At 58.0% G+C, this 20,389-nt stretch overlaps 2 long non-coding RNA genes across 4 annotated transcripts in view; one reads left to right on the top strand and one right to left on the bottom strand.

Annotated features, from left to right (window-relative positions):
• Positions 1–8,389: 8,389 nt before the first annotated feature.
• LOC109375813 (uncharacterized) lies at positions 8,390–14,316 on the bottom strand. Of its 2 annotated transcripts, XR_002122655.1 has the most exons (5): positions 14,133–14,316; positions 13,192–13,320; positions 12,131–12,207; positions 10,725–10,906; positions 8,390–10,577 (listed from the first exon to the last, which is right to left on the bottom strand). It is a non-coding gene; the product is annotated as an uncharacterized LOC109375813 (long non-coding RNA). The 2 variants fall into 2 exon arrangements; XR_002122654.1 differs by lacking the exon at positions 14,133–14,316 and having other exon boundaries at positions 13,192–13,588.
• The window catches only part of LOC109375814 (uncharacterized), an 11,779-nt gene continuing 4,983 nt past the window's right edge, over positions 13,594–20,389 (top strand). Inside the window, exons 1-3 of one of the 2 annotated variants that reach the window (XR_002122656.1) lie at positions 13,594–14,124; positions 19,510–19,646; positions 20,204–20,306. This is a non-coding gene — a long non-coding RNA (uncharacterized LOC109375814). The remainder of the gene's footprint in view (positions 14,125–19,509; positions 19,647–20,203; positions 20,307–20,389) is intronic. The other variant, XR_002122657.1, reaches the window with a different exon arrangement.

The following is a 20,389-nucleotide window of genomic DNA, read 5'->3' as shown; positions in this document are numbered from 1 at the left end:
TGAGGCTCAGCAAGGCTGAGACACACCCTGTTCTCTGCAAGGAGTGACGGGCAGTGGGGAATGTGAGAGAATGCTGTCTGTCCTGAGGGGCAGGAAAGCGGTGGGGGTAGGGCCTGGGGCCCGTCCAGGCTATGAGAACAGGAGGGAGGCAGACCAAGACAGGCAGGAGCTGTGCCAGCTTATCGAGAGCCCAGAGTGGGGCTGGTCCTGGACAACCTCCCAAACTACTAGCTGAGGTTTTAGGTCTGTTCTTAGCAGACGCCTCTCCTAAGCCCCCAACCTTTGTTCTCCGGGCTCCCAGCAGACCCTGGTCCTCACCGCTCATTAGTGCAACTCAGCCTGGCCAGGCACAAGACAGGCACAACCATCGCTGAGGAGGAGGCAGGCGGGCCCAGGAGCCCAGGGATGGGGCCTTCTCCAGATCCAGGCTGCCCCTGCCCCTGGGGTACCTCATCCCCGAGTCTCAACCCAGGAGGACCAACAACTTCTCTCCAGCCTGCACTTTGGAGCTGGCCAAGCCCCCAGGGAGGTCATGGAACATGAATGGACTTCTGGCCCCACCCCCAGCAAGCAGAGAAACAGCCAACCCTGAGGACCTCCCCGTGGGCAGCCTTGTGATGAGCCTGGCAGTTTCCACCTACAGAACAAGCACCAACTCCAGCCTGCAGATCCCAAGCCACAGGCCAGCCTCACCTTCTTTTCCCCGAAGCCTGCTGGGCAGGTGTCCTGAGTTAAGACTCAGAGCAGGCCTACCGCGGTCTCCTGCCCCCAGCCTTCTGCTCTTCTCACCGTGTGACATCCTCTTTGGCCCCTACCTAGGCCAGCCGCAGTCTGGAGCCCCACCAGGCCTGACACCAGGTACCTGAGCACCCCTGTATGGCCAGGGGTGGAAGTCTGGGTATGGGAACAGTCTAGACCTGCCGGAGAGTGCTGGGTCAGGGAGAGCTTCTAGGACAGCGGTTCTCAACCTGTGGGTCGCGACCCCTTTGGGGGTCCAACGACCCTTTCACAGGGGTCGCCGGGTACTCTTATGTGGGCGTATCTGCATGGGGGCCTGGAGACGGATAGAGGAGCGGTGTCTCGGTTCCTAAGACTGTTGAAAATATGTGTTTTCCGATGGTCTTAGGCGACCCCTGTGAAAGGTTGAGAACCGCTGTGATCTAGGAGGAGGGCCTGGAAGAAGGTGATTAGCTTCAGTTAGGGAAGGGAGGCAGGAGGGTAACAGCCTGGGAAAAGTGAGGACAGGGACATGCCTGGGGATTGGGGCTCAGACTTTGGGGGTGAGGTGGCCGGGTTTGTAACCAGTTCTCAGCGGGCTCTGTGGGAGGCTGATCCCGTCAGGCTAAGATGTGCAGGACAGCTCTGAGTAAGGTGGGCTGGGGGGACACGTGGGGGCTTCCTCTGGCCAGCGCAGGGCTCGGGAAGCCCCGATCCTGGGCCAGTGTCTGGCTGCCCCTTCCTCCACTCAGGCCGCAGGTGGCCTGAGAGAGGCCATAGGTTCACATCGTGGCAGCGCATTCTCCAGCTGTGGCTTTGGGCAAGTCAGTGTCCACATCTGTCAGCCAAGGAGAGCAATAGTGTTTCAGCAAAAGGATGACTGTGGGTGCTGGAGACAGTGACGGGCCGGAAGGGCCTGGCTGCAGATACGCCCGCAGGGCTGGGCCAGGTCAGTCTGGGGTCCCACTGCCAGCAATGCCCCCCTCCCCAACCCCCACAACTGCCAGGACTTCTTCCTAAGGGTGAGAGTTATTCTGGGGAAGTCTGCCCAGGCACTTATCTCCTGAGGATTAGAGGCCTGTGTCGCCTTGGGTTGACATGAGGTGATGTAATCAATGTCATGGGGTAAAAATCATTTAATACCTGAGGTTTCAATGAGTCCAGCCTTGGGCAGGTGCCCTCAGCCAGATTCAAGGAAGGGCCCCTCTGGGTGTGGGGGGCTCCCAGGGGCTGGGGTGGTGGGCTGGCCTGCTATGCCTGTCGGTCCCCTTCCCTTCCTCAACTCAGCCCCTGTGGGCTCCTTTCTGCATGGCTGCATGTTCACTGGCCCCATTCCCAGGCCCGGGACCCTTTCCTGCACAATCCTGACCTCTCTCTTTGCCCAGCATGGCCCAGGATAAAGAAGGCCCAGAAACCCCAGAAGGCAGTCATGGACAGAAAGGCCCCGGGCTTCTCAAAAGCCCCCCAGATCCCCCGTTTCTGTCAGATGAATCCTAAGGCTCCCCAGTGTGTCCCCTCCAACCCTCTGGCTGGTTCTGGGTCAAATCCATTGCCCTGAACGTTGGTGCAAACAAAGGAGAGGGCAAGTTTATCCCTGAGACCAGCCCTGGTCCCTCCAACACCCTGAACACACCACCCCTTAGAGACTCAGACAGTGGGGGCTGCAGGGCTGCAAAAGTCACCACCGTAGGGCCATGGTGAGTCCAGCTCCCAGCCCAGGAGAGGGGTCACCTCACTCCTTCTTCATCCTCCCCTTCCAGCTCTGCAATCCAAGGCCTGGGCTCTTTGCTTGGCTCCCCAAAGTGGTACCATCTCTCTGACGGGACCAGCACAAGGATGAGCAGGCGGTGGACAGGAGTGTCCCAAGCAGGGAGACATCAGGTCAGTGTGCGCAGCCCCAGGGAAGGGCCTGACCGCCTTCAGGGGCTCAAACAAGGAAACTGCCATTATTTGTGCTCGTGTGTTTGCTCATTGTTGACTTATTAATTTGTTCGGAAATATTTATTGAGCCTTGCTGAGTGCCAAGCAAAGAGCTGAGGCGAGCAGAGCAGGCTGGAACATTCTGACAGTTTTGGGGTGTCAGCTTCTTACTGGTCAGAGGGACCCCAGAGCTCTTCTCTGCCCAGTGGGTTTGTCCCGGCCTCTGCCGGGCACCTTAGTAGGGTTGTTCTGGGTAGAGTGTTGTTCAATGGTCAGCTCAGGCTCTGAACACAGCGCTGAGAGCCCGGAGTGCAAACCCTAGTTGAGCCACTTCCCAGTGGTTTGGCCTTGGGTTGGTGACCTCACCTCCCTGGGCATTGCCTCCGTCTGGTAAAGGAGGACAGGGCAATGCCTGGTCCACAGGGGAGGCGGGACAGGGCGGAGGCCGTGTGTGCAGGCACCCGGGACATAGTGAGTGCCCAGCAACCAGAGCACCCGGCGTGGGAGGGCCGCAGGCCTGGTCAGGACCCTGTGCTGGTTCCCTCTGACAAGAGCAGCCCAGAGCACATGCTTTTGGGCCTCAGTTTCCCCATCTGTAACGGTGAGGCAGGGTCACAGGGGCCCCGCCGTAGCACTGCTTATGGGAGGAAGCGCGCGCCACGCCCGGCAGAAGCACGGGCTCCTGGTTCGGAGAGCACCAGGCTTTTCCGTGAGGTAAGACAGTGGGATGTCCGAGGCCAGCAGGTACAGGCGCAGGGCGTCTGAGCAGGGTCTGCGGCGGGGTCTCGGTGGCCCGAGGGTGGGGACATGAGCCCTTGGGTGCCCTCTGAGTAGCCCTAGTTTATCTCCTCCAGACAGTTCCTTCCGCTGACTCTGCCTTCTGGCTACTGCTTATCTCCCTGATAAATGGCCCCAGTCCTGACAGAGGAAGAGCTGTCAGCATCCTTCAGGGCCCTCCCTGCTGGCAGGGCACCGCTGGGTGAGGACTTGTGCCTCCTCACGTCAGCACAGCGGCGGCTGAAGATTCCAGGCCACTGACCCAAGAGTCTTGCCAGGTAGGGATGGCAGCGCCCGCCCCAGGGAGGCTGGCTGTCTCACTGGCAGTCATCCTCCTGATGAAGGCCCTTGGGGACTCTGGTCTGAAGCAGGAGACAAGGCCTGTCTGGGGAACCTGAGGGGAAGGCAAGGCCTTGTTCTCATAGATCCCGCATCGTTTTTCTCCCAGAGCCCCCCATCCCCTGCGCACCCCCCACCCGGACACACTGAACCTTGACCTTGTAGCAGGGAGGGGCTGCTTTGAGCTGTGATGGGCACATGACCCTTATGTGACCCTTGGCAGAAGCTGGTTGGGGGCTAGATTTCATGTACAGGCTGCAGAATGGCGTCCTGTGGAAGGGGTAGGCGTAAGCAGAGGAGCTGACGAGCCTGTCTCTGTGGGGTCCTTTGGCCCATCCCCGCTCTAACAGCAGCTTGAAGGCTGACCCTAAAGAGCAAAGGCACTGGCCCAGGCCCCCGGCAGAAGGAGTCTCTCGGCCCCCTGACTGCCTGGGCCTTTCAGGGCCTTCAAGACAAGGTCAGTCTGTGCCTCTGTGGAGAGCAGCTATGCTCAGAGGTCACACATCCCCCAGGAGGAAATGTCTCCCCTTTTCTTTAGTCAGAGGCTGAGGCTCAGGTCCGTTGATCCTGCTTTTCCTCCTGGTTTCAGCCTGACGCCGATACGGGCAAAGGCAGTCTGTCCACAGCCAATTCCTTAGTGCTCGGCCAACCCCTGGCACGCAGTTGGCGCTGAAGAAGTAGCTGTTGATGAATGAATCTTGGCTCCACGTGAATCTTTGATACCCTAGGTTTTTTTATCCAAATATGTTTCATTGAAAAAATTTTCTGCGTTTATTTAGTGCTGAGGTGGTTCCCAACACATGGCCAGTGTCACCAGTTGCCATTAACTTCAGGGCTCCCCTGACACTGGGGTAGGCTCGGGTTGGTTACATTTTAGGATCCAGTGTAACCATCTTTGAAAGACCCTGGGCATGTGGGTATGAACATGCATTTTCAATCTTACTAGGTGTACGAGCCTGAATTTAAATTTCTACTAACAGAAACACTGTGGTTTTTACGTAAGTTTGCTCATCACAGTGCATATATTGATTGCACACCTGCTCTGGGCTCATCTGGAGGGGAGACAATGGGACACAGCAGCAACCAAGAGAACCAGCCCGATCTCCACTCTCCGTAGTGGGGGCAGAGGTCAATCAAATAAGCACACAATTAACCATCTAATGACAGGTTCATCAGTGCTCTGAGGAGCAGTATGAGGGGATTCAGGGACAGGTACCAGGGGGCCATCGTAGTCTGGAGGCTGGGAACTGCTGACCCTGAAGAGTGGGGAGGAGTTAGCAAGTGAAAAGGAAGAGGTCACTTTCCAGGCAGAGAGAACCACCTGGGCACAGGCCAGGTGGCCAGGGCGGCCATGACAGCCTGAGAGCGTTCCATGCAGTTCAGCGGAGGAAGTGAGCCGAGGTCCAGGGAGAGGCTGGAGGGTCAGGGGCCCCAGCAATGGGGAGCCATGCAGGTCAGGCAGCAGGAGCAGGAGGCAGAGGTGGCTTCCAGGGGTCCCTCTCTAGCTGCTGGGTGGGAGGTGGACTATGTGGGATTTTGCTTCCAAAGTCTGGAGATGATTTTGCTGAGATGCAGGGATTTTTTTGTTCTCTGTTGTCACCCCCAGGCCTGTCCAGACGGCAGGCTCCTGAGGGCAGGGGTCAGGTCTGTGTCTAATTCATTTCTGAGGGCCCAGTGACCATCACCAGGCCAGACACACTGCAGGGGCTGAACAGAAGCCTGCTGAGTGAGGCAGTGCGCCGATCTGGTGCCCCACCTGTCTGTCCATCGGTGCCCATGGAACTGTCTGTCAGGCCCTGCCCACTGGCTCCTGTCTTCGGTCAAGCTGAGCCATGCAGGACATGCTGGACAACAGGCCAGGCATCTAGGAAGCAGACATGTGCTTCTCCTCACACCCCCATGCTGGCCGCTGGCTGGGGAATGTCTGGCCTGGGAGCCCTCTCAGCCCTTAGGCACAGAATTGCAAGTCCCATCCACCTGGGACAGGTCAGATTCAGTGCCATGCAGCTGGCAGAAGCCCAGAGCCCTGCGCACAGTCCACCCTGGCCTCAGCCTCACCTCAGGCAAAGGAGGTGAGGATAAGAGGTCGAGGGCAGGGTAGAGGTTATGATGCAGAGAACACTGGATGGGAGTTGGAGGGGAGCAGCGCCTTCTCCTTCTCAGGAACAACTGCCCAACAGCTGCAGCTGAGCAAATGCACCACAGACAGTCGGGGAGCAGTGAGCTCTCCGTCCTAGGAGGTGTGCAAGCAAGACCAGGAGCCTCAGGAACTTCCAGGTCCTCTCCCCCACTCCACTGTAAGAATCCCCCAGTGCTGTATTGGGCCCTAAAAGCCACCCCTTCGTGCTCCTGGGGCTGTGCTGTTCCGCCCCCCTCCCTTTGCTGCTTCTGTGACACAGAGTGGGCGAGCTCAGGGAGGTGTTTTCCTTTCATTCTCTGCACCCAGCACCACACGTTAATTGCATTTATTCTTAACATCTATAATAATTTTCTTCTAAAACAAAAACACGGAAAGTCCCAAACCAATTAGCAAACACCTAGGAAGGCACCTTAATTTCAGGATACAAAGAAACAGTCATGCACCCATGTTTCCCTTTGAATAAAATGGAGTATTTCTCCAAAGGCCCGAGCCCATGTGGAAGTAGGACCCCCTTCCCTGACCCCTACACCCCTTTTTACTAACCAGGAGCCCTGGGGTGGGGCTATGGGCCCAGCTCTGCTCCTGCACACACATCCTGTCCTCCTCCACTGCCCTGCTCACAGCGCTCCTCCTCTTTTGTACTCCAGATGAAATCCAACCCCCTCAACATGGCTGACAAGGCTTTCCGGATCTGAAGCACCTCCACTTGGCGCCCAGCCCCTCACTCTCTGCTCCTGGCCTTTGCACCTGATGGTCTTTACTCCTGGAACTATCTTTCCTTCTCTCCCCTGGCTAAGAGTACGTTCATCTTTTGGGACTCAGTTTATATACCCCTTCCTCCAGGAAGCTCTCCCTGACCTCATCAAGGGTTCCCACAGCCAGTTGTGTACCCCCTGCTACAAGCCTGCTCACTGTGTCCTGTACCTGCCTGGTCATGTGTCTGTCACCTCCATTGCTACTCAGTGTCTCAGGGCCAGCACAATGCCTGGCACAGAAAATAAGCCCAGAAAGTGTTTGTTGAATAAATGAATAACACCCCACCCCCACCCCCAAATGCCCTCAGAACTCTGGGTTGGCCTTGACTAGACATCCTGGTTCCAAGCTCATTGTAAAACCCCAGGAGGGCATATCCTTGAGCCTGGACGCTGGTCTGGAGCCTGGGACCTGGAGATCCCTGCACCCCAGGGTGGGAGAGTGTGCTCAAAATTCTTTTCTAACGTGGCCCTGTTATTTGAGGATGGACCAGACGAGAGCCCTCCATGAGCAGGAAACAAGAAGGAGAGCTGGGCCACTGCTCTCCCACCCAGTCCCCGACTTGGAGGACATGCAGTCTGTAATTTGGAAGGCTAATTTGGTCTGGGGTTAGGAGGGCGCTCTCTGTGTGTTGAATGCTGCCACACTCTCTCGGGGGAGGAAGTATCCTCTTTCTGCGGACCTAGGGCCTCTGCTCTCAGGCACAGGCCACACTGCCCCAGTATAACCTCCTGAGGCCTAGGCTGAAATCCCTAGAGAATTGGGTAGCGAGGGAGGGATCAACCTGGGGCCCAGCCTCCTGGGCCACTGACTGCCCAGGGTCAGTAGGCCCCAGATATCAAAAAGAACCAGTGGAGGGTCCCCAAGAACCAGGGCCACATAGCAGACAGTTCCCTGGGCTGCCCCAGCCAGCAAGATGCTCAGGAGAAACACGGGGAAATGGGCTTTGTAATGAGCTCCCCAGCACCCAACCCCCCAGACTTCTGCTGCTTCCTGTGCCCAGCCAGTTACTTACCGTCCCACCCAGGATGACAGGCCACCGTGCTCTTTCCGCCCTTTGAACACCTTTCACCTCCTCCCTGTGAAGCCCTCTGTGACCACTGCTTGGTTCCCATATCCTTGTACTTCCCGTTTTGTGGCACTCGACATTCCACCCGACAGGGGCCTGGTTGCCACCCCCATCGGGATATGGGCTCAGTGAGAGTGGGACCTGGTCATGGCCACCTTGGTGGCCCAGTACCTTGTCCAGGGTCTGCCTCAGCATAGTTGGTGTGACAGGACAGTCAGAGGGGCTGCTGCCCTTGCAGCTGTGCGGCCTTGGGCCAGGCACGGCACTTCTCTGAGCCTCAGTTTGCTTGTCTGTGGGCCAGGCGCACAGGCGTACTTCAGTATTTGGTGAACAAGTGAATGAATGAATGAATGAATGAATTGGAAGTTGGACTAGATGAGCTCCAAATCCCTGGCAGCTCACAGCCCCTCCCGTGTGTCCCTCCGCATCCAAGCTGCAAAGCTGGTCTGCTAAGGAACCTGTCAGCAGGGACTGGCCTGGGCCTCGGGGTGCAGGGAAGCTGAGAAGCTGGGACCGTGACAAGGTGACAGATGACAGAGGCTCAGGGAGGGCGTAAAGGCTACAGGGTGACAGGTAAAGTCCCCATCTCTGAACATGCTTGGTGTTTGAGGACCGCAGCCTGCCTGGGGACCACACCCCACCCCCAACTTGCCCCCACCCCAGCAGCTTCTCCCCAAACTTCTGCTCGGCTCTAACCGTCTGTCACTGGGCCTGGTGATTCACACGCTCCGTGATTCTTTCCTCTTCCAACTAATTATAGCTCCTGCGTGTTTTTCCCCCTGGAAAAATGTCTTCTTAAAAAGCATATCCCCAAGCCAGCAGTAATTAATTTGGTGAGCTCCACAGTGTGCAGTTCAGGCTGACTCTGAGGACAGGGAGGTCCCAGGTGTAGGGGGATGATCTTTTGTCCAACAGAGGAAGGAACGGGTATGGGATGCAGGGTGGACATGGGACACTTCAAGCAACAGAGGCTCAGCCCATCCTGCACCCCACCCATCAAGGCTCTGGGGACCCGGGGGAATAATAGTCACAGTAACAGTAACGGGGACTCTGTCGAGCGCCACTACGTGCTAGGCACAGTGCCAAGTGCCCAGCCAGTGCACGGACACTTCATCCTGACATCTGCCAGAGCAGTCCCTATTGGCCCCACTCTGTAGAAGAGGAAACTGAAGTTCAGAACTTGCCAGAAGCTCAGGGTCACGCAGCTACCAGCCCTCCGTGGTGGGGTGAAACATGAAGACCATGCTGTTGGGGGTTGGGAACTGGTGCAGGGACCATGGCCAGAGGCCTAAGCCAAGGGAGGGCCCAGGGCCATTAGACCTTCCAAGGGGCAGGCAAGCACATGACCCGCCCTCTCTTGACTTCTGGGAATCACAGCAGTTCCCCTGGAACTGGGCCAGAGCTGAGACCACAAGTGTTGTCTGAGTGCTTCATGGGGCCCAGCAAGCGGACATTGGAGCAGATGTCCGATCAGGCATCCTGGCCTGGTGGGGAGAGCAGACACTGCCAGGACAGGGTCCCAGAGCAACAGGGCCCGAGAGGCTGAGGTTCCTAAGGCTGGACCAGACAGAGGTAGAGAGGGGCAGAGATGGAGACTAAAACCGAGAAGCAGGTCTGAGTCAGAGAAAAAAGGACAAAGACAAATCCAGGGAGAAGTGGCAGAGACACAGGGTAGGGGACTGAGCAAAGAGGGGGCAGCCAAAGCCCCAGACTGAGCAGCAGGGACAGCTGAGATGGGAGAAGCCCCCAGACCTGGTGTGGCAGAGGGCCTGGTTCAGCCAGAACCAGAGGACTGGGGTCTAGGAGAGAGCCGGGAGAAGAAAGTGGGAGAAGAGAGATGGAGGCCCAAAGCCTTCATAAAGTCAGGCTCTGCTGGCAGGGCCTCCAAGGAGCTAGGGCAGCGTGGGCACTCCAGGCCTCCTGTGGGAGGTGGGAACATGGTGCCTCCTCATCTGTATCAACCCAGGAAGACTGCCTGGGGAGGTGTCCCCAGAGTGGGTGAGCAAGTAGGCCTTAGGAGAGCTAGGGTGCATGGGTCGAGTGGGCAGGTGGGGCCCATCCGGAGAGAGGCTCCCCTAGAACCGGGTCTCTGAGGCTAGCCTGCCCCCTCCTCCCCTGTCTTCATCAGCGGAGAGGCAAAGTTCCTCCCCAGGGCTGAGGAAAATCTGGCCGGGGCTAAACCATCTCCTTTCCTGGATGAGGACGTGAAGCCCTGGGACTGTTGGTGGTGTCAGCCTGAGGCCACAGGGCTCTTGCCTGCGCCTGCAGACCTGACTGCCTCTCGGCTGAGTGGTGATGAGGGAGGGGCAGGTCCAGAGCTCCCTCAAGTCCAAGATATTGGGCAGCCTTCTCTCTTGACAGGCTGGGACAACACCCCACACCCCATTCCCCATCGGCCATTAGGAAATATACCCCCTTTACCAACCCCTAAGGCCAAGGGTCTGTCCCCCTCCTCGGGTTTCTTGGGCAGGTCTCTCAGCCTAGGACAAGACTGTGCTTCCTTTCCCAGACCCTCAGGACAGGGCCTGTCTCTCCCCTCAGACCCTCCAGGCCAGGCAGGACCTAGCCCCAGCCCCCTGGCCCTGCTCTGCCTTGGCAGGCCAGGAGGTGTTGACAGCCTCGCTAACCATGGGCAGACAGCCCCCGGTTCCAGCCGTCACCTCCCCCAACTCCTCTGGACACCTGACACGGCCGCCGCCTGCCCTGGGTCAGGGCCCAGTGCCCAGGACCTGTAAGCCAGGCAGCTGTCGGGATTTCCGGCACGGGGGGCCCCTGGGGCTGACACTCTCGGCCACTTTCTCGTCTGGACTCTCCCAGCCAAGTCTGCACTCTTCTGGGGTCTGTGTCTGGGTCCTGGAGCATCTGTCATGGGAAAGGAGGGAATGTAGCAGGGAGCAGGTGGCCTCGCGTGGCTTTGAGCCCAGAAGACCAGCACAGACCCCCAGGATGTGCCCTTGGGCCCCGGAACAGGGGAAGGAGTGACTGCCGATCCCTGGGATGGGCGTTCACCTGTGCTGGAGGAAGGTGCCTGTGCAGCTCCTCACTCGTGGTCCAGCCGCCAAGACGTTTTGAGTGAAACATCTGTTTCGTGGATTCCCAAAACAAACCAAGACACCTCCCTTTGTAATGATATAACAGGATGCGGGCTCTGGTGGACGACCGAGCCTTCGTTTCTTCATCTATAAAATGAGCTGCCAGGAATTCCCACCTCAGAGGCTGCTGAGGCGTGTGTGGCCGTGCTTTAGGCAGCCCCGCTCCCACCAGGGGCTCCGAGCTTCCCCCTGGCGCCCCCTTTCCCCATCCTGGCAAGAGGAGACGGGCAGCCCTCAGCCTCCACCCCCAGCCTTAGTGTAGCCTAGAGCAGACCAAGCTGCGTGAAGGAGACGGCCTGGGTGGGGGCAAGGAGCCAGGGGACCTAGGCGGTGGTCCCCTCCTGGGTGGGACCACCGGCAAGCCCTCCTCCTGGGGTCTCTGAGCAATGGGAATTGAACTGGCCAAGTGCCTTCCTGCTCTGACCCGGGATCCCCAGGCCACCCCCAGGGCTCAGCGACCCTCTGATCCTCACCCTGGTCCTGCCCCCTTCCTGGCCAGCCTGGCCTTTGGCCGCAGCTCCTCCGACAAGCAGAGAAGGAGAAGGCCTGGCCCACCCCACCTCGGATCGTTTTTTAGCCCCTGAGGAACTTGGCGTCCTCCCAGCAAGGGTGCGTGGGTCGTGGCTGAGTATTAATAGCTCAGCTGGAGGAGGTGAACAGGACTTTCACAGCCAAACCCTGGAGGCTTCGTGTCCTGGGCGGGCAGGGCAGCCCTGTTGTCCACACGTCCTCTGCTGGCTGTCCACCATTCCCGTCCTCCAGGGGCTCTCACAACCCTCCAGCCCCAACCCGCCTCGCACGCGCCTGCTTCTTCGCTTGGTTGAAGCTGCCTGTGTCCCCTGGAGGAGGGGGAGACTTCTGGGGTCAGGGCCGCAGTGGTGGGTGAGTGGCCTGAGGCTGGTCTGTGACCAGGCCCCGTGGGAGATGAGAACAGAGAGGCCTGTGATAAGGCTTCCTCCTTGGCACCCTTCTCCTCTGCCCTGGCCTCTCATTCCTGCTGGCCTGCTCCACCCCCAGCTCCCCCACTGGCTGCTCTGTGGGCTTGTCCCCAAATATCTGTCCACGCTGGGTCCAGAAAGGAGAAGAGGCGGGAAAACCCAGCTGGCAGAACACAGACCTTGGAAAGGTGCCCGGGACAAGGCTGCATACTGCTCAGGTGGGGCCGCTGGGTCTGACCGGGCTGCACAGCCACCTCTCAGGGGCAGCTTGGGAAGTGGCGGGGCCCTGGGCAGTGACTGGGGACCTAGAGCCTTGGTGCTGTTCTGCCCCTGACCCCCACACCCTGCCATGCCACAGAGGCAGCGAAGGGACACGATTCCTCACCAGGCACCTCACACCCCTGCCTCGCCATCTGTCCTCCCTGTGTTTGCTCGTCTACCCGCATCCTGGGGTCCAAAGTCCTGAGAATAGAAACAGGGAGCCCTAAGGGAACATGACTGACACAGAGGCGGATGCCATGACGGTCCATGTTTCAGAGAAGAGCAACTGAGGCTCCCATCCTACGAGTGGCGAGCTGGGGCTGGAGGCTCTCGTGGCTTTGGACACCAGGTCGGCTCCCAGCCCTTTTCATAGTCATGTTCGGTCCCTGGAAGCCCCGTCTCGCTTATCATAGGCACCCCTTTGTCACCAGTCCTGCCCCAGCTCATTTCTAGGAAATAGGAAGGCTGCCCTCTGCCCTCTGCCCTCTGACCCTACCTCATGCTGAGTCCTGACCTTGACCCCCAAACTGAGCTTGGGTCTCCATTCTTATCAGGTTCTGAGCCACGGGCCCTGCCCTCAGACCCCTGACTCCAAGCCAAGTCCGGACCTCTGACCACTGGACAAGGCTGAAACCTCACCCTCTGCTCTCTGACCTCAGCTCCAGCTTCAGGCTCAAGCCTTAGGCCCAGGTTGGATCCAGGCCACCAAACGCTGACTCGCACTCCAGGCTGAGCCCCCAAGCCAGCCCCAGGCCCCCAAACTTCCCTGCCTGAGCCTCCGTCCTGGGCTCACCCCGGCTTCCAGCTCCCAGTTTGTCATCCCGGAGGAGGTACCGCATGCTCCTCACACTCACCCAGCCACCCCCACCCTGAATTCTGAAGCAAGCTGACACAAGGAACACATCACACCAGGCGATTTATGACTTGGACGAGCAGAGGCTGGAAGCATATGCTATTTCTGGGCTGGATCTTGTTGGTTTGGGGCATGGGGGAAGGTCCACAGCAGAGGGAAGGGAAACAGGAGACAGACCCTCCTGCACACAGATGCACGTGGTGGGGTGCAGGGGCCCCGGGTAACCTGGGACCACATTCCCCTGGGGCAGGCAGGCAGGCAGGCACACCCACACACCCCAACTTGGAGGAGACAAATTATGATTAATGTGACACTCCCCCCAACTCCTGTACCTTGTTTTCTCTCTAGCTTTGGAACCCGTATTCCTGGTGGCTCAGAGTGGACACTGGGTCTGAGTCTCGGCTCTGCTCCTGCACGCTTTGAGACCCGGGGCACGCTGCTCAGCCTCAGCCTCCAATCATCTTGGGGTTTCATGAGGACAAAAGGCAATCGTGGAGGCAGAGTCCCTGTGCATGCCTGGTACCCAGCGAGACTCACGAAGGAGCTACTAGTATTTTATCAGAGATCGAAGTCTAGCTATTCTAGCTGGAGGGTCAGAGGCCGCCCCCTTCCGCTCCCACAGGAGGGCTCCGGGGGACACAGTTTGGAAACCCTTGACCTAGATTCTAGGCTGGCAATAGGACCAAAAGCAGCATTAGCTGACGATTACAGGGGCCGGAACAGCGTGCGATTTGTCAGCATGGAATTAGGTCACAGAATTCTTGAAACAGAGAAGCCCCAGAAGCCAAAAAAAACCGCAATGTATGAAGGCACAGCTCTCCCCCCAACTTCCTGGGCCAAGAGTGGTGTGGGCTGACCAAGAAAGGATGGGTTCCTGCTCGGACAGCAGGCTGGGGGGCCGGCACTCGCCCATTGGCCTTCCCCTGGTTGTCTTGCAGCATCCCGGGAGGGGAGCCCTCCGGCTCCACAACGATCTCCAAAGCCCCCCATTTCCTGGGATTCCGTTTCCCCACCTCCACGAGGCTCAAGTGTCTGGAAGGTCCAGCTGCTCCTAGACACCCGTCCCCCACCTGACCACCTCTACTGACCCCTCCCAGGACCGCAGCCCAGCTGCTGAGATCCCTTGGGGTAAATCCCAGGGGACCATCCTGGCTGCCCTCAGCCTCCAAGGTCCCTACAGAGTGGGCTCTGGACACATTGGTGACCTCAGGCCCCAGCCCCTCTGGGCCTCCCTTTCCTAGCGGAGTTGGCACCATTGGAAGAAGGTGAGTACCTGTGTGCTGGGCACTGACTGTACACCAGGTGTTTAACCTTCATCATCTCCGATCCAGGAAGCAGAGGGTCAGACAGGGAGAGTGCCATGCCCAAGGCCACAGAGCTGGGAAGTGGCAGGCGAAGGGTTTGACCTAAAGCGGCTGTCCCAAGGGGAGAGGCAAGAAGAGATGTCCCACGTGTGGGGCGGGCCACCCCTCAGTGGGCAGCAGCAGAGACCGACAGCCAGCACATCCCCAGCCCGATAGAGGGGGGCGGCCCAGCCTCCACCATGGCTGGCTGAGCCCCGCCCCAGTGCCAGCCCCACACGAGCTTTCTAGGTGGCTAATAAGGACCTGGGCACCACTCAGTAATTGGCCTCATTAGGTGGCTGGGGATGCCCAGGGGATGAGGTGGCGGATGCTAGACCCCGTGGGGACAGGCCAGACAGCCTCCTGTTAATTACCTGAAAACTCAGACAATTAGTCCTCCTGCCACCCGCCTGCCCACATCCTGCCGGCCCCTAATTACCCACGGCTGCTGAGCAGGCCAGGAGTGACCTGGATCTGGATGGAGGACCAGCCAGGGCCATCTCCCCATCCCCCACCCTGCATTCATCACAGGCTGGGGACACAGGGCTGGGGTGGGGATGTCTCTCAGGGATCCTCTCCTGAAGCCCCGCTACCCAGGCTTAGACACTTTCCATCCACTGTCCTTCCTGCCAGAGGGCAGCACCGTCAGAGAAGAGCTGGATGCCAGGAGCTCTAGAAGCTCTCAGGGAAGATGGGCGGGATGCTGGGGGAGAGGCAGAGACTCAGAAAGGGGGTCCAAGAGGCGTGGGGGGTGATGAAGTGGCTGACCTCCCCCTTCTTCCTGGCTCCTCCAGGGAAACAAAAACTGGGCCATATTCAGGAGTAGAAATGGCAGAGAAGAGGAAGCTGAGGGCTCTACCATGGGCCCTGGCCAGCCCAGAGAATGCTGGGGGGCTCAGGCGTGGCCCTGGGGAGTCCCCTCACTCCGAAGGGGAGATGGACCTAGACAAAGCATGCCCTGGGTACAGCCTGTGGTGTTGGGGGAGAGGCAAAGAGAAAGGCCTGGCCTGGCTGGGGTAGTCCTGGAAGGCCTCCCAGAGGCGGTGACGTTTAGGCTGAGGCAGGTGGGGGCACACTGTTCCAGGCAGAGGGAACAGCATGTGTGAGGGTCTGGGGTGGATGCTCCTCTTCTGAAAGCAGAGACAGAGATGCAGGGCACTCCCTCAGCAAGCCCTTACCATGTGCCAGCCAATCGGGGGAGGCAGCTAGACCAGCTGTGCCCCAGGAGAGGTGAGCAGGGGAGCTGGGTTGGACACAGCGGGGTCGGGTGAGGCAGATGCACTGTCCCTCTGCCTGAAAGTGCTGGCAGCCGCCGCCTCTGCAGACAAGGCCTAAAGGAGAAAGTCTGATCTGGGGGTGTGGGCCTCCTCCCACAAATGTCCTTAGTCGCACTAAGCCGGCTGGCATAAAGTACCTGGGCGTCCCTCCCTGACCTATTTCCTTTCCTGGTTTCTGCGCCGAGATTGAAAGTCTCTTCTCTCATCTCCCTGGGGGCTTGGGAAAGGCCCACTACTCAGGGGGACACTCCCGGTCCTGAGAGATTAAGAGGCTGAGCTGAGGTCACCCAGCCAGCTGGCGGGAGTGGGCCTCAGAGAGCTGGGGGTCCCGGCCCAGCTAGCCATAGAGCCACTGCAGCACTGTGCTCCTCCAGCAGGTGACATGCTGGGTGCCCCACCCTTGGGAGACAGCATGGGGATGGCCCTCAGGCTCTCACAGGTCACAGGTCTGGTCACAGACGGGCCACTGGCCTGGGATTCTAGGCCTGGGGACTCTAGGTGTGGGCTTTGCCACCTTCACCTCAGCCTTGGACCCAGGTCTCCTGACTCCCTGAGCAGTGCTCCTTCTCCCACACCCAATTCAGAGTCTTGTGGGAAGCCATCTTTTGAGCCAGGGAAATGGGGGTGCACTTGCTCTGCAGGGGATACCTGGAAGCAAACCTGGTTCCCTAGACAGCCTTCCCCCGAGCCTCAGTTTTTCTATCTACCCCATGAGGCTACAGTGGGAAGACTGGAGAAGTGGCCTGGAAGGCTTTATGAGCTGCCTTTACTGTGAGCGCTGGACTCGGACACTCAGGGTGGCTGGAGGTCAGAAGCACAGTCTGCGGGGCAGAGCAGCTGGACCCCCTTCTATCTGCCCCTTTCCACTCGTCTGGGCTTGCTGACAATGACCGCGTAACTGCCTCTTGCTCCATAACCCTAATTGCCACGGCTAACCAGGTGTTTTCTGCTAAACACATTCATTGGCTGTGTGGTATGTGGCGCTTCCTGACCTGGGAGACCGTGACATAAGCTGGGCCTATGGGGACTGTGCCCATGACCCACAGGGTCCACGCAGCATTTCGTCCAGCGGACTGCAGGCTCCCCTGTGATCAGGGGCCACAGGGTCACAGCAAGGCCTGCACCTTGAGGATAGGACTGGAAACTGGTCCCCTCTTGTGGGAGGGGCTAAGTGCCCGTAACCCCACCCTGTAGCTCCAAGAGTCATGATGACCATGTGCACCTTACTTGACAGTCTGCAAAGCATAACAATGTAGCATCTCCCAGGTGGTGATGGTGGTGGGCTTCCTGTATGCCAGGGCCTGTGCAGGGTGGTCTTCAGTGTTAGTTCTCCCCATCTTGACTACAGCCCTGGGAGGAGGAGCTGTCATTATATCGATGAGGGTGTCAAGACTCAGAGAGGCCGTTCGTTGCCTGAGATCACACATCCTTACGTGGAGGTACCAGGCCTTGAACTGGGCTCAGCCTAACCCTCGAGCAGGTGCTTCTCGGTGCTGTCAAGACTGTGGGAGTCATGGCTATTTCTAACTGATGGGCTGGGGGCTCAGGTGGGGATAAGAGTGTACCTAAGAGGGCCGTGCTGTGCAGAGGGTATGGCAGGCATGGGCCTCGAGCTGGGGAGCAGGAATCGAAGTCACAGCAGGAGCAGCATCCTGGCTGGTCTTGGCCCTTCGCCCTCCCTACCCCTTGGCCAGGGCCAAGAGCTCCAGGTTCCCCTAGGGCTCAGAGCCAACAACGGACAGTGACCCTTAGAGGGCTGGCTGCAGAGACTCACAATTGTGTCGCAGTGCTCTCGTCTTGTTCCTGCTGCCAAGAATCATCAAGCCACGAGCCTCCCCCCCCATAATCTTTCCCAATCACTCATGTCCCATGGTGGTAGCACTACGGGCCCTGGACTGAAACCTCTGTCCGTCTTCCCCAATGGATGGGAGCTCCAGGAAGGCAGCAACTGTTCTCTTTCACAGTGAGGCAGCTGAAACAAAAGAGGCACTCAATGAAGATTTGTTAAATGAATGGATGGTTGGATGGAGGGGCAGCTAGATAAATGAATGGGAGATGGCTGGGTGGACTGTTGCATGATGGGTTGGATGGTTAGATGGTGTATTTGTTTCCTACTGCTGCTGTAACAAATTACCACAAACTCAGTGGCTTAAAACAACACAAGTGCTTACAGTTCCAGAGGTCAGAAATCTGAAACGGGTCTCACTAGGCTCAAATCAAGGTGTTAACAGGGCTGTGTTCCCTCTGGAGGCTGCAGGGGACACACGTCCTCACATTTCTGGCTTCTCGAGGCTGCCCACCTTCCTTGTCTTCCTTTATCCTCAGAGCCAGCAATGTCAGGATGCAGCCTTCTCATTCTTTCTTCTGATTCCCTCTTCCATTCTTTTTTTTTATTTTATTTTTTAATTTTTTTATTGGGGAGTTGGAGCATGGGAACAGTGCTGGGGAATTGGGGGAAGGGGAACAGACAAGTTTCTGTCCTTTTGTTCTTCAGTCTAGTTGTGGAAGATGTTGCTTCACTGCCCAAGTTGGCACCGTCATTGCGCTCTTCCCAGGTGAGGCAGATCAGTCGCCGGCTTCTGGACGGCCGCTCACAGAGGCTGCTGGCCGCTCACGCTGGCTGCTGGCCGCTCACGCTGGCTGCTGGCTACACACGGTAGCCCATGGCAACCCACTGCCACAGGGGCTGCAGCCTATGCCGACGCCAGTGACTCACTGGCAGCCCAGCTCCAGGTTGAGCTGTTGTTCAGCATCTTAGCTGTGGAGGGCAGTGTCACTGGCCCTCATATGTGGGAGCCGAACCGGGGCCCTCTGGTGTCCCAAGCCAGCTCTTAACCATCACACCACCACTTGGCCGGACCCCCTCTCCCATGCTTAAGAACCCTTGTGATTACATTAAGGCCACTCAAATAATCCAGGATAATCTCCTCAGAGGAATTGGTTCCCAGACTCTGCCTTCCCACCCCTTGGGAACACCAAATTCTGCAGAGGTGCAAGTCCCTCATATAAAATGGTGTAGAACAGTGCATGCAGTCAGCCGTTTGCATCCACAGATTTCCAACCACGGATCAAAAAGATTACTTTTGACCCGCAATTGATTGGCTCCACGGATGCGAAACCCACGGATAGGAGGACCGACTGTATATTTACTGGAAAAAATCTGTGTGTGAGTGGACCCATGCAATTCAAACCCGTGTTGCTCAAGGGCCAACTGTAGTTCTTTCGTGTACATATGAACACTTCAGACAATATTGTTTAGTTTTACTTGAGGTTGGGGATAAAAATGGCCTTGAACAGAAGGTAGCATCCTGCAATTTGTTTTCTTGACTCCACCTTACGGTTTAGGGTTCACCCATGCTGCTGTGGGGGCTGCAGTGGACTTCTCAATCCTGTTACTAGGTATTCATGTTGATGTCAGTTTCTCCTTAGGAACAGTGCTGCTAAAAACATCCCTAGGGGGTGGGGTTATCATTATTGTTACCATTTATCTTGTTCCCATCCAGGGGAGTTCACATTCCCTCTCTCCCCCACCTCCTGCACCCACAGGCACCTCTAAGGCATGCTGGTGCCCAGAATGAGGCTCCCCATGACCAGAGCCAACCATGGGGTGGAGGTATGGGTAGAGGCCCAGCTGCAGCAACTCCATACTGCTCATATTTGGATCAATACCAGTGCACCCCACCTTGAGTCACCCCCATAAGTACTGGTACCCTAGGCCCTCTGTTCAGAAGATGAAATGGAGAACAGACTCAATAGTCGGCTATCCTGAGTTCAAAGGTCCAGTCCATTACGGACAAGCTGTATGACCTTGGGTGAGTCACATCTCCTTCTGAGCCTCAGTTTCCTTATATGTGAAGTGGGGGTAACTTGAGGACCACCCTCACCAAACGTCGCAGAGCACTCGGTGACAGGCATGGGGAGCTGACCTTGTCCCTATTGCTGGTTTCTCTTCTGCTCCAGCTCCTACTCTCAATCCAGCCCTAAATGCTGTCAGGGGCTTTCAAGGGCATCCAACCCACCCCTTTTACAGATGAGGAAACTGAGGCACAAGCACGGAGGGCTGACCAGTTCGTCTCTCGCTGCCTCTGCGGGGCCTGTGTGTGTGAGGGATGGCCGTGTTGTTCCCTCTCTACCACATGACTCTGGACCTGCCCTTGAGGTATGAAGGTAAGGGTGGCAGCGATGTCACCATCTCGAGACCAGGGCCAACAGCCTACTGCGCTACCTGTCCCCAGCCTCCTGCCTGGGCACAGCAGTTACCTTCCACCCTCCCGTGACCACCCGGAGCCCCTACTCTCCCTGAGAGCCCCACTTTGGGCTGAGGACCCCAGAGCCTACCTGGCTTGGGCCTCCTGGACCCTGTTCTGAGGGCTGGTCACAGGATAAGCCGTCTCAGCCCTGCACCAAGGGGGTGACAGGGAACTGATGCTGCCTCTCCAGGCAGATGGAGGAGGTGGGGTTGGAAGAGGCCCCAACATGCCCAGGAGTTAAGTGCTTAATTCTGCAGGCACACCCAGTTTTCAGATGAGGAGTCGGGGCTCAGTGTCACAGGGCAGGGAAGGGAGAGGCTAGGAACAGGAGCCCAGATCTGAACCCCTGCCCCATGCCGCTTGCATTCAACAGTGCTGGGCTGGAGTGGGTGGAGGGGCTCCTGTCCTGAGTGTATGTGGGGGTCTCCTCCAAACACAATCTGTGCTGAAAGGAGCCCACTGCCACCACTGCAGCCATGCTGGTCCCCCTCCATGATGCAAGTCCGGGATCCGGGCCAGCCTTCACCCCAGATCTGCTCCAGAAGCACCATCCTTGGGGAGCAGTGGGTGAGAAAAGGTGAAGTCCCTTCTATGTCCTGCACCCCTCCCCCCACCCCCACCAACCCCGGCTTTTCTCCATCTCCTCCCAGGGAACACCCC

This window comes from Hipposideros armiger, unplaced genomic scaffold (genome assembly GCF_001890085.2).
Source record: "Hipposideros armiger isolate ML-2016 unplaced genomic scaffold, ASM189008v1 scaffold_990, whole genome shotgun sequence".
In the NCBI taxonomy this organism is placed as follows: domain Eukaryota; kingdom Metazoa; phylum Chordata; class Mammalia; order Chiroptera; family Hipposideridae; genus Hipposideros; species Hipposideros armiger.
Note: the sequence above shows the minus strand (reverse complement) of the source record. Positions and strands in the feature narration are given on the sequence as shown.